The sequence below is a fragment of the Eptesicus fuscus genome, chromosome 19, assembly GCF_027574615.1.
Source record: "Eptesicus fuscus isolate TK198812 chromosome 19, DD_ASM_mEF_20220401, whole genome shotgun sequence".
NCBI lineage: Eukaryota > Metazoa > Chordata > Mammalia > Chiroptera > Vespertilionidae > Eptesicus > Eptesicus fuscus.
The window spans coordinates 37,486,353-37,499,232 of NC_072491.1; the positions used below are offsets into that span (position 1 = coordinate 37,486,353).

The 12,880-nt window shown below is 39.1% G+C and overlaps 1 protein-coding gene across 1 annotated transcript in view; it reads left to right on the forward strand.

The window, feature by feature from the left end:
- Positions 1-12,880, forward strand: part of PREX2 (phosphatidylinositol-3,4,5-trisphosphate dependent Rac exchange factor 2) — a 218,290-nt gene that overhangs the window by 191,565 nt on the left and 13,845 nt on the right. The gene's annotated exons all lie outside the window — the stretch shown is intronic.

Below are 12,880 nucleotides of genomic sequence, written 5' to 3' on the forward strand. Positions count from 1 at the left end.
TTTAGGTACAAAGTTACCATTCATTGACCTTATCCCACTGTAGGAACTTGCTTGGTAGGACACTTTTCATTGCATTTGGTGGACACTCCACTCCTCAGTGGTTTAGATCCCTGCTACACAATTATTGTGAGCTGGTTGCAGCCTTGGGGTTACTACGATCTTCCCACTTCTGGCAAAATAATAGTGTAAGAGCCCATATAGTATGTTGTTCCTAAACATATAAGGGGACACCCAGATGGGTCCTAGTCAGGTGGTTTGTCTTCGGCAACTGTGCTCTGCATGAATTCATATGGCTACCTCAGATGCAGAAGGTGAGTGGACAGCCACAAGTTTAAGTTCTTTTTTGTAAGTATGTGTTCCTCTTCTGTCATCCTTCCATTTTTCACAAGGAAGCAAAGCCATGTAGGTGGGAAAATAGGGAAGAATGTAGTTCTCATTGTCATCTGAGTGGGCAGAGAACCTTCTGTCATCTGACATTGTCTCAGAGTTCTAGGCCAGTTAGATTTGAGGATGGTGGTTATTATTTATTTAAATGCACTTGGTATTTAACTCATGCAATGGACTGCAGTTGGTGCTATTGGCTGTGTAATAAAGTGGTGATGCTCATGTTAGAGACAAAGTATGAACAACAAACAACAGAAAATAATAACAAAATTAATAATAATAATAATAATACTATAACATATAGCAAAAACAATTTAAAAAACACACACAAACACAAGTACATCTGTACTACTTGTGTACAGAAAATGTAAATGACCTAGGAAAGTTATCCATAAAACGTAAGATCTCTGCGATGGTTAGAACTGGGAAGTTTCCCTGGAGAAGCTGATGGTTGAACTGGGTTTTGTTGCATCAGATTGGAGAGGTAGAAAAGGGGAGAAAGATGATTCAAGGCAGCAGGTGCTCTTGTGTGAAATTCCGTTTGACTTGGTATGCCTGAATTCTAGTTTTCAAGTCCTACACAGCATATTTTGGCTTATGCAATATGGAAAGACTTGATTTTTCTGAAAGGAACATTACTTATTACGGTTGATAGAATACTAGTATACAGAATTTCCCTCTTTATTTTCATTGCCGTGTACTTTGTGCTCTATTGCAAGCTTACTAAGAGATTAATTGAAAGTGTTGTCTGCAACTGAATATATAAAATCATTTCATAGTTTTTACTAGCGGAAAAATTATCTCTCCTTTATGATCAACTTGTGTTCATTCATTCTGGTCCTATTAATTCACTCATTATTCATTCACTCAATAAATATGTATTGAACACCAATTATGGGCCAGCACTGTTTTAGTGGCTGGGGATACAGCATTGAAAAAATAAAGACCCTACTCTCACATAGTGTTCATTGTGTTGGGGAAAACAGGAAATAAAGTAAACAGGTAAATATGTAATATGATAGGTGGAATAAATGCAAAAAAAGATTACAAGTCAAAGGGGTAAAAGTTGACGGGCTGGGAAGAAGAGGTACTGCCTTCTGAAGAGGTGATTTCATTAGAAACCTGTATGAAATGGAGTGAGTTATGCAGGAATCTCTGGAAAGGGCATTTGGTCATGGTAGGGAACAGCCACACCCCTGTGGGAGCTCAAGTGGCAGTGTGCCTGGCGTGTTCCAGGAATGGCATGGTGGCCTCAGCCAAGTGTCATCACCTAGAGCGTTTGTGTTCTTCTCTTAACCTGGTACAAGATCATCATTATCTGAGGACTGGAGACACTGTGACAACCGCCACATCAATTTACTGAAAGTTAATACAATTAAATTTGTCATTTAATCTAAGAACCATGACCAAGTTGTCCGAATTATTCTCAGATATTCCATGAGCAATTGAGAATTTGACTGATGTTGTATAGGAGAAAAAGATTGATGGCCCACAACTATTTTACAATTGCTGTATTCATTGAAGGGTGTGTTAGAATCACAAGTAACATTGGGATTTCAAAGTAGTTTGACCTTTTCCATTTCTACAATTCAAAATAAATATAGTTTTGGTTAGTTCATTTTGGAGACATTTACTGAAGTGTGGGCACAAATGCCCCATAACAGATGCTGAACTGAAGGTCAAAACTATTTGAAAATGGTATGGTTTTGTTTTTCCATGATGCAGAATAAAATGAGACTTTAATAATATCTTTAACCTTTTAGTGAAGGCTATGCTTAGACTTTTCATGATGGTAAATGTGCACTAATTTATGTTGGACACAGAAATTCCACATAAGACTGGTTCTAAAATAATTCTCTTACTAGTTATAATCCAGACAGCTGGAGAGGAACTCAGGTAGATCCACACCTGCACTGCCATTAGACATGGATCCAGCAGAGGGGAGAAGTTCACAGTGTGAGAATAAATATTCCACACACCTTTTATCATTTACTTTTAAACTCAAAATGAGAAATCGTCAACCCTATGCTATCTACATTAGAGAGTCAGTTTTCCTTTTCTGAAATATTCTTAAAGGATTGAATTATACTGCATATGTTTCCAATTAAAGAGAAGAATGTGGTTTCTCAGTATGAAAAGGCAGACTTAATTAGCATTAATGTCTAGGTGTCTCAATGCCTATTTGAATTTGATGGCAGAACTGCATACAACAATGAATGCGAGATTAGTTGGACAAGAATTCAGGATGAATGATTAAAATCCACTCACAGCATTTAGCCTGGCTTTGTTTTTATTAAATTCTCTTTCCCAGGGTAATCCTTTGCATGACTTATAATTCCACTGATGAACTTTCCTGCCCACAGTCTCTTCATTGCTTTCGAATAGTGGAAGAACAGGACTGTCTCTTTTTAAGATCAGGTTTTGCCTTTTAATCAGTATAAACATGTTATTAACAAGTAGTTTAATAATAGAAAATTCTCAGAATTTCCCATCCTGACATGCCTTATTTTCATTTTATATCATCTCTTGCAACTTATATCAAACAACACACATTTGAACACAGTGTTATTGGTATATATAGTTTAACAATCTGCTTTAGGCTCCTAGAAACTATATGTATTTCCAAAATGTATACATCCACTTTCTCATTATCACTTTTATTTGTGTTACATAACATTCCAACTAGTTGTTATACCACAGTTTACTCAACTCCTGTATTATTTTGGTGATTTCTCTTTTTTATCCTTTGTACATCAGAGGCATCTTTCTTTATGTAGCTATTCATATTTCAATTTTATTTCCCATTAAGCTAAAAGAAAACAAAAATATCCTCCAGGTAGAATTACTAGAGTTTAAACCTGTGGTTTATATATTTTTGTTCAGGTTCCAGAAGGATTGTCCTCATGCCTTGTGTAAAGAGGGTACATATCATGCTCCTCTTCTCAATGGGCACTGATATTTCAGCAGTGCTTTCATTTACACTCCTTGGTTTAACAAGTACAAACATTTGAAGATCTTTTGAATTTCCTTTTCTACCAAGATTTATGCTATATATTGTCCAGATGCATGCCTTACAGCAACTTTACCTTATGCCAAAGTGAGTGTTTTTAAGTTTTTGCTAAAGTGGACATTTTTAAAGTATTGAATCGGCACTGTGGCTGTTAAAGTTCCCTTTGTCCTCCTGCCAGTTATTTGTTGCGGGCTATCCAGAAGCACGCCATGGGGATTTCTCCGTGTCCCTTTGATTTCATACTGCAGCAGCCTTCCATTCAACGCGGCATTTCATTTTGTTTTGGTTCTTTATTCCCGCACCGGCTTACTAGCCAACTGGTTTTCTTTAACTGATAAAAATCAGTACCCACAAATGTTATAAAACCAGAGGCATGCGTCCTAGTGTGTCCAAAACCAAACACGCCCTTTTCCTCCCACCCATCAGCTTCAGCTTTCTGCGCCGTGGGAGCCAGTGGGTGGGCATTTCCCGAGGCTACCTGAAAAGATATGTCAGAGAAATTTCTAGTGAGGACAAGAAATCTGGAATTATTTTCCCCCTCTAAGGACTTACTCCAGAGGGTTTTGTCCACACTCTCTGGTTCTATTAACAATGGGGTGTGGGTGGTGTCAGAGCCCTGGGCTGGCCCTGCGGGAAAAGGGTCATCTGAACACAAGCCGCATGTTTCTGACTCGCCTATGACGTCTTTGAATGAAAACGTTGGAGGCTCTGTACTCATAACTTACCGTTTATCTTCATGCTTTGTTGAGAGGGTGAATTTCTTCCAGGAACTAAGGCCCTGCATTTTTTACTGACATCCAGGCGGGCTTCTGAACAGCATTACCAGGACTCACCAGCACCAGTCCGCATCACCACTAGCTCCCGTTTAAAACCACATATAAGTGTGAGAAACAGTCTGTGGCAACACCAGCTTGTTCTCATCATTAAAAAAATGTAATGATGATGAACATCAAGCTGGCCATCATCTATGTATTCCAGTGTTAGACTGCTTTTTCTTTAGCACATTGTAGAAATTAACTTTAACATGTATAAAGTTTTAGGAACTAAAGGGATTTTGATATAGAGATTAGGAATAGAGCTATATGAAGTTTCTAACTTAAAAGGAGTCTATTTCTAAAATGCTTTCTTATTTTGGTATTTGGAAATTGGGATATATTTTCACATTTGACAGTATTACAAATGTTGATTGAATTCTCAGTCGTTCTTCTTCCCTTTCTGTTACTGAACTCAAGGGGTTGGCCACTTGGGATGCTCTATTCAAGGACTAGACATGGTTGTGGCTGGGTAGTATCTTTAATGGTGACAAGTAAAGAAGACAGGATTTCTATCCAAAACTCTGTCTCGGGGAAGGTGGACTCCGCCATTGCTTATGTGGACTATTTGGTTAGTTACAAGTTGATTTCTTCTTTGCAGTGGGCTTACCAGGTTGAGTTGCTGTCAAGCTCATCTGTTTATAGCTGCATTTGCAAAATACTGTGGTACGTTTTATCACTTAGCAAGAAGAGCATTTAGTAAGAACCGCCCAGACCTTGAGACCCTTGTCCTATCTAACACTTCCCTACCAGCTGAAGCTTATATAACCCATCATGTGACCATAGCATAGGACCTAACATATGATTGTAAGCATTTGTTAGAATAATGAAATCCAGGAGTTAAAATATAAAACAATAAAGAGAACTATGTGTTACCAATTTGGTTAATGAAAAAGTCGATATTTCAAATTATGATAAACAGTGTAGTGACTCTCGATTCCTACAAATTATTTTTAAAAAAATATTTTTCAGATAAGTATCAATGAACAATTTTGAAAACCACTTTTGTTTGAACTTTAAAGAACTTTCTCTTAGCAGTATTTTAATCTGTCATCATATGACATTGGGGGACGAATTGACAAAATAGGCCTCCGATTAAAAAATGCAGGATCTTATAAAAGTGGGGCACTCAGGGCAGCCTGGTGCGGGTCGTCAGTCCTAAGGGGCAGATGATGAAGCGGCATCTTTCTCCACTTGCAGTTGAAACAGCAGGTAAGGGCAGGAGATTCACTCTGGGGATTTCCCTATGTAGGTTAGATTCTATGGGACAGAAAAAACCCCTGCAGTAAGCAAATGTAGGTTTCAGATGTATCCCTTTACTTTCTGTGCAAAAAATGATTTGAGAGATTCAGTAACAAGATTAGTAGAAATTCTTGAATTTTAAATCTCCAGGAAGACGGCTAAATAGAACAGAAGAAACATTTTTGCTTACTCATGATCCCAAGATACTGTATATTCCCAATAAGAGGTTCTAAAATTGTGCTCTGTAATCATGAATCTGAAACACATTGGTCTAAAACACTTCTTTTATATAAGGGTAGGAATAACAATGACAGAGCTGACATTTAAAATTGTCATTAAATATAACTGTAGTTTCAATTATTTTTAACAGTTATAATTAGATTATGACTAAATCAACTGTTCTCACTTGTTTGATATCTAATAAAATAGTTAATGAATCAAAACAAAAAATGAAAAAAAAAATTGTGCTCTAATCTTTAGAAAGAAAAAATAAAATGCTATAATGGGGCTCTTGGAAAATAGAAAAATATATCCCACTCAGAGTAGAATACAAGTACATATAAATCTTAATTACTCCACCAAACTCAGAGAAACAGAGGGCAGAATGGTGGTTAACAGGGGCTAGGAGGGGGGAAATGGGGAGATATTCGTCAATGGTACAACATTTCAGTAATGCAATATGAATAAATTCTGGAGATCTAATGTACAACAATGTGACTATAGTTAATTATACTGTGCTATATACCTGACATTGCTTAAGTGTTTTCAACACACACACACACACACACACACACACACACACACACACACACGAAGAATAGGAAAGTAGTACTGTGTGAGGTGATGGATATATTAATTAGCTTGACTATGATGACTATTTCACAATGTATACTGCAATTAGAAATAATTGGACTCCCCCTCGCCCCCCTAGCAAGAGGCTATGGAAAAACAGAAATGGGGCTGATAATAGTACAGGGAGAGAGGAGAAGGAGACCAGGTCAGAGCTGACTTCACAGAGATACATGTGAGCTGGGTTTAAAGCATGACTAAACCCACTCAGGAATGAACACACTCAGGTGTTGGGAGCAGGAAGGGCTACCCCAGGAGAAGGCACAGAAGTGAGACAAAGAAGAATCAGCTGCCCACGTGGGGTTGAGGAAAGATCGCCGGAACTCATCAGGGTATTGCTGTCCCGGGTTCTCCACCTCCCAGCGCTCTCTGGGCCCTGCAAGTGGGCGCCTCAGAATAGAACTCAGGAGGACCCATCGGAAACGTCTGACGATACGCAGATTAAGCTCTCTTTGGTGTCTGGGACAAACAGGTCAGAGAGACAAACAATTATGGTCCGGTGTCAAAGAACTGGGGAGAGGGAAGAAATCTCATACCAGACACCCCTTAAGTGCTGGAGTCATCAGAGAACCTGGAAGGAGTAAAGATACAAGTCAGATAGCAAAGTGGAGAGTAAGGTCAAGGAAGTTCAGGTAGTTGCCATGGGTTTCCAATCTATTCAGGTAAATCCGCCCAAACAAAACAGAAATGAAATAAAATAGGTAGAGTTTGGGCTAAAAATCTAAAATGTGAAGAAGCAGATTCAAACCTGGTGACTAAACTACACACGCAGTATTTCATATTCATTCACACGTTCAGCACAGCACATACATCCTCAAGTGCCTCAAGTGCTCAATTCCCCAAAGGCCTGTGACTGCCTCCGTGCTAAACGCAGCCATGAAACCACTTCAGACGAAAACACACTTTAAGGTGCTTGCATAGAAAGAATGAGGGGTGGGGAGAGTTTTTGCCTGGCAGTTAATTTGTAAGCCTTGGTTTAAAGTTATACACTGAGGACTGCCAGGACATGTATTGAAACTTGCAGTAGAAAGTCCCATTATCTTTCATGAAAATGCCATGTCCAGTTCCCTGTGACAATGCTGCAAATGTGCCCCTTAACACTCGATGGCTTTTTGCCTTAAAATCTATGGAGTGAGCGGAGTATTCTGTATGGCTCTGCATGTGCCACCAGGATCTCACGCCAGCTGTCCTGCTCACTTCTGCCTTCTGCTCAGTTCTTCTCCACCCTGCCCCGCTCTGCCTGCCATCTCTGTACTGTGTGGTTTTTCTTTTTTCTTATTGCTCATTAAACCCTCATCTTTCAGCTCGCAGACCAGGAAACCTAGGAACCCAATATAGTCATGGGAAGATTTCATCAGTACAGTCTGTTTGACAGGAGTCAAATAATGTTGAAAGCCTCAAAAGACATCGGAGCTTATTTCTTTTTCTTTTAAATATGTTTTTATTGATTTCAGGGAGAGGGAGAGAAAGATGGAAACATTGATGAGAAAAACATGGATCAGCTGCCTCCTACACGCCTCCTATTGGGGATTGAGCCTGCAACCCGAGCTTGTGCCCTGACAGGGAATCATAACGCAGCCTCCTGGTGCATAGGGTTGAAGCTCAACGACTCACCACACCAGCGGGGCCAGAGCTTATTTCTATAGAATATACTGGAAACTTGCTTGAGTGATTGCTGGCTTATGGATACTAGCTGTTGTTAGACTGTCGTTCACATTTTCCTAAAGAGAGAGTATATATATTTAATATTTTATCCTATCTGTGTGTAAGTGTGTATATAAGTGAATTCCTTATTATTGAAAACAAAATAGTCTGTTTGCCCCTTTTTCACATAATAATACTTAAGTGTTTTATTAAGAAAAGTGTCTTCCCTGTTACAGGGGATCGAGGGCACAGGGGTTCGGGTTTTGAGATCCCTGAGGACCTGTGACAGTGTTCTCCGGCTTTTCATTTGTCACAAATGCATTGCTAAGGGCGAACAAGGTGGGAAAGACCAATAGGTCAGCAGCGGTCTTTCCATATTCCTGTCACAGACACTCTGTCTGTGTAGAAGCATAGCAGCCAATCCAGGACTGATCAGTACTTAACATTCTGCATCAGCCCCCGGTGCACCATTCTCCCTCAGTGTGAGGTAACAGGAGGGAGCAGGGGATCTATAACCCTGCGACATTAAGCAATTAGCTTCTTCAGTCAGCTGTTTCATTCTAGATGTCAATAGACTTTTCACAGTGGTGCTCTGTGCTCGGTGGTTAAAAGTAATTAGAAGACAGAATAAATGAGATCATTGCAGGAATGAGCACTCTCTGCACAGAACAGTGCGTTTTATATCGAAAAATGCAAATCTGCATAGAGAAGGTACACGGTCTCCCTTCAGTTTATTTTTACTACCTGATGGCCTTACAATCGTTATACTCATTTAACGTGCTTCACATCTAAGTTCCTTTTTAATCACGAACACATTCATTTTAGTATGATGAGGTCTACATTCATAGCGAAGTGATATGGCCTGACCGAATTAAACTTTCCCAAAACAATGAATTTAAAGTATAAATGCTGCCCAACCGGTGTGGCTCAGTGGTTGAGCCAAGAGGTCACCAGTTTGATTCCCGGTCAGGGTACATGACCAGGTTGCAGGCTCGATCCCCAGTAGGGAACATGACGGGGGCAGCCAGTCGATGTTTCTGTCTCTCTATTCCTCTCCCTTCCTCTTTTTTTAAAATCAATTTAAAAAACATATCTAAAGTATAAATGCTGAGCCAAGATTGTGATTGTTGAATTATGGATGTGTGGAGGTAGAATTCTCTAAATGCAGCCATCTACGTGATACAATTTTGCATTAATGGAAAGAGACCTAGATTTTGAATCAGAAAATGGTTTTGAGTCCTGTGACTTCCTCCCTGTGTGACCGTGATTACAACACCTGGTCCTTTAGAGACTTGTTGGTGAAATATGAATACTGATTTTTTTTTTTCTAAAAAAAAGGGGGGAAATAAAAACAAAGTATCCTTTGCCAAAGGTTGCATTTTTATTTTTAATTACTTTTAAAAATATGTTTTCACTTCAACATCTACATAATGTTGATTTATTCAAAATTATTGTGGCTACAGATTCGGAAATCTTCATTACATTAGGTTTTCAGGTGATTTATTAAAGGTGATTTAGCTTATAACTAGAATCTGAATGCCCCTCCTCCACTAATAATAAGAAAATGTGGGATCACCCCAAGAGATAGCAATATAATCATTAGCTACCTAGCAAAACCTCAGAATTTCTGACCATGACCTTGCTGAGAATTAGCAAATAAATCCATTGTAGGAAAACAGAACTCAAAGCCACAAACCTTGCATTGTTCTCCTTTCCCATGTCGGGTTAAGTTACTGTGTCATCCTCGTGGCCCAAAAGGGGTGATGCATCTCCCCAAGTGTTCAATTTAACACATTTCAACTCTTGGGAGATTGGCTTCATTGTTCAGTACAATTTGAATCAACATTAAATGAGGCAGTAGATCCATGGAGGTTTGAAAATGTAATTAGAGTACAACTGATGTTTTTATCTGTTATCCTGGCAAATGATCAAATATGTAGACGGTCCTTAGGTTTCAAGAATCTTGTGTCTAATTTATTATAGAAATGTCATGTTTGATGTTTTTAAAAAGGATTTACATGTAATTTGATTTAATATTTGAAGTCTTAGAAAGTGAACTAAATAGAGTATGATAGATTCAACTTAATTAATGACTGAGCTACACAATTTTCCAATTAAGCCAACATAGGAAGCCAGGCTTTGTCTCTGCAGTGAGACTTGTTTGAGAAGGAGGTTTGGATATTGGTCATTTTCAACCCCTAGCATCTAGGAGTAGAAATGGCAAATAAGAGACCAGTTCACATGCTTTTCCTGACCTTTAGCTCCGTGGTTTGACATCCTATATAATAAAAGGCTAATATGCAAATTGTCCCCTCAGGAGTTTGACCCACTGGGAGTTTGACTGCTTGCTATGACGTGTGCTGACCACCAGTGGGTGGCGCAGAATGAAGGAAGGCCCTGGCCAGCAGCCAGAAGGCCCCAATCAGCCCTGATCGCCGGCCTGGCCAAGGGACCCTACCCGTGCACAAATTTTGTGCACCGGGCCTCTAGTATAAAATAAAATTGATAGCTACTACCTAGGATCAGTTGGAACAGACATCTGAAAGAAAAACCTCATATTAACAAATGCCTAATTATGTCAGGTAAAACTCTAGTTCAGCCAAACCCCAGTTTATAAAAGAATATTGGTAGAAGTTTGTCATTTACTCCATGTAATTATCATAATCCTGTAACATCAGAATCTTATAAAAGAATTTACCACAGGGTTACTTTAATGAATTTCTCTTTAAAATAAAAAAGTAGAAAGCTTTTAAAAATAGTTAAAATAGCCTTGGCTGGGTGGCTCAATTTATTGAAGTGTTGACTGGCAGGGCACGTACTCAGGTTGTGGGTTTGATTCCTGGTTGGAGTGAGTCTGGGAGGCAACCGATTGATGCTTCTCTTTCAAGTTGATGTTTCTCTCTCTCTCTCCCTTTCTCTCTAAAAATCAATCAAAACATATCCTTGCCCAGTCGTTGTGGCTCAGTAGTTGAGCATTGATCCATGAACCAGGAGGTTGAAGTTCGATTCCTGGTCAGGGCATATGCCCAGGTTTCAGGCTCAATCTCCAGTAGGGGGCATATAGGAGGCAGCTGATCAATGATTTTCTCTCATCATTGATGTTTCTATCTCTCTCTTCTTCTCCCTTCCTCTCTCTGAAATCAATAAAATATATATATTTAAAATAAACACATATCCTTGGGTAAGGATTAACAAATAATAATTAATTAAAATGCAAAGGGATTTGAGAAACTGGGATTTCTGAAACCTAATGTTCCTCAGATTTTCCAAATAATGTGTTGCCCACATGAGTTCATAGAGGCACACGTACCGTATGAGTCAGTAGCAAGGAGCAATGGAGATGACATTAGTCGCCTTCTGGCTCAATGCATTTTTAACCTTGTTTCTCCTCCTCCACACACATACTTACAGTCCTGGATGCCCCAGGGTATGAACATATTGCATTACAACCTCGAGTCCTGCACCTCCTTTTCAACATTGGGTGAATTTGTACAGTGGGCAGTAGGAATACTCTGGAATCCATTCCTGCGTCAGGATACTTTAATAACCTAACTATAAATGAAAGTGACTAGGAATCATATGCATAGGTCCCAGTAACCTAACCTAAATGCACCCCTAATTTACTTAATTTAGTTTAGTTCCAGAAATAACCATGGCCATTTGAACACTACAGAACATGACAGAGGGAAGTCGGGATATAAAAAGGCAGCCGTAGTAACCATTTGCAATGAAAACATTTTGCTTTTGTGAGTTTTTTTTAATTAATTTATTTTAATTTATCTTTATTATTGAAAGTATTACAGCTTTTGCGAGTTTTTAAAAGTGTGTGACTATATAAACAGGTTTCTAGGCATCCATACAGGTAAGGGACCCTGAAATTCAACCTTTTTTATTTATTTTTTCTTTATTGATTAAGGTATTACAAATGTGTCCTTATCCCCTCATTGTCCCCCATTCCCCCAGTCCTGCCCTCACCCTCACCCCCCGTTGTCTGTGTCCATTGGTTAGGCCTATATGCATGCATACAAGTCCTTTGGTTGATCTCTCCCCCTTTCCTCCTCCCTCCCCTACCTTCCCTCTGAGGTTTGAGCATCTGATCGATGCTTCTCTATCTCTAGATCTGTTTTTGTTCATCAGTTTATGTTGTTCATTATAATCCACAAATGAGTGAGATCATGTGATAGTTATCTTTCTCTGACTGACTTATTTCACTTAGCATAATGCTCTCCAGCTCCATCTATGCTGTTGCAAATGGTAGGAGTTCCATCCTTTTTATAGCAGTGTAGTATTCCATTGTGTAGATGTACCACAGTTTTCTAATCCACTCATCTGCTGATGGGCACTTAGGCTGATTCCAAATCTTAGCTATTGTAAATTGTGCTGCTATGAACATAGGGGTGCATATGTCCTTTCTGATTGGTGTTTCTAGTTTCTTGGGATATATTCCTAGAAGTGGGATCACTGGATCAAATGGGAGTTCCATTTTTAGTTTTTTGAGGAAGCTCCATACTGTTCTCCACAGTGGCTGCACCAGTCTGCATTCCCACCAGCAGTGCACGAGGGTTCCTTTTTCTCTGCATCCTCACATGGTAAATCCACTTCTGACAGCACCTAATGTCACTTGTAGGTTCAAAGTAGACACTGAAAAGTAATTGGATGGATGGATGGAAAGGAACTTCTTAGTGACACTTCCACAGTCAAATTAAATTGGACCAATTAGCTCCAAGTCACATTTATCATAGTGACTTGGGATCTATTAACACAAAATATGTCAAGACTTATTCATTATAAGCACAGATATATTGACCCTCTGTTTCTTCTTTCTGTGGGAAATGCACAATTTCTGCAAAATTTTGCAGCCTTGTCTATTTCACTTCCTCAGGAGTATGCCCTAAGCAGAGCCACTACTTGAAATGTCTTATTACTAAAATCAATAAAC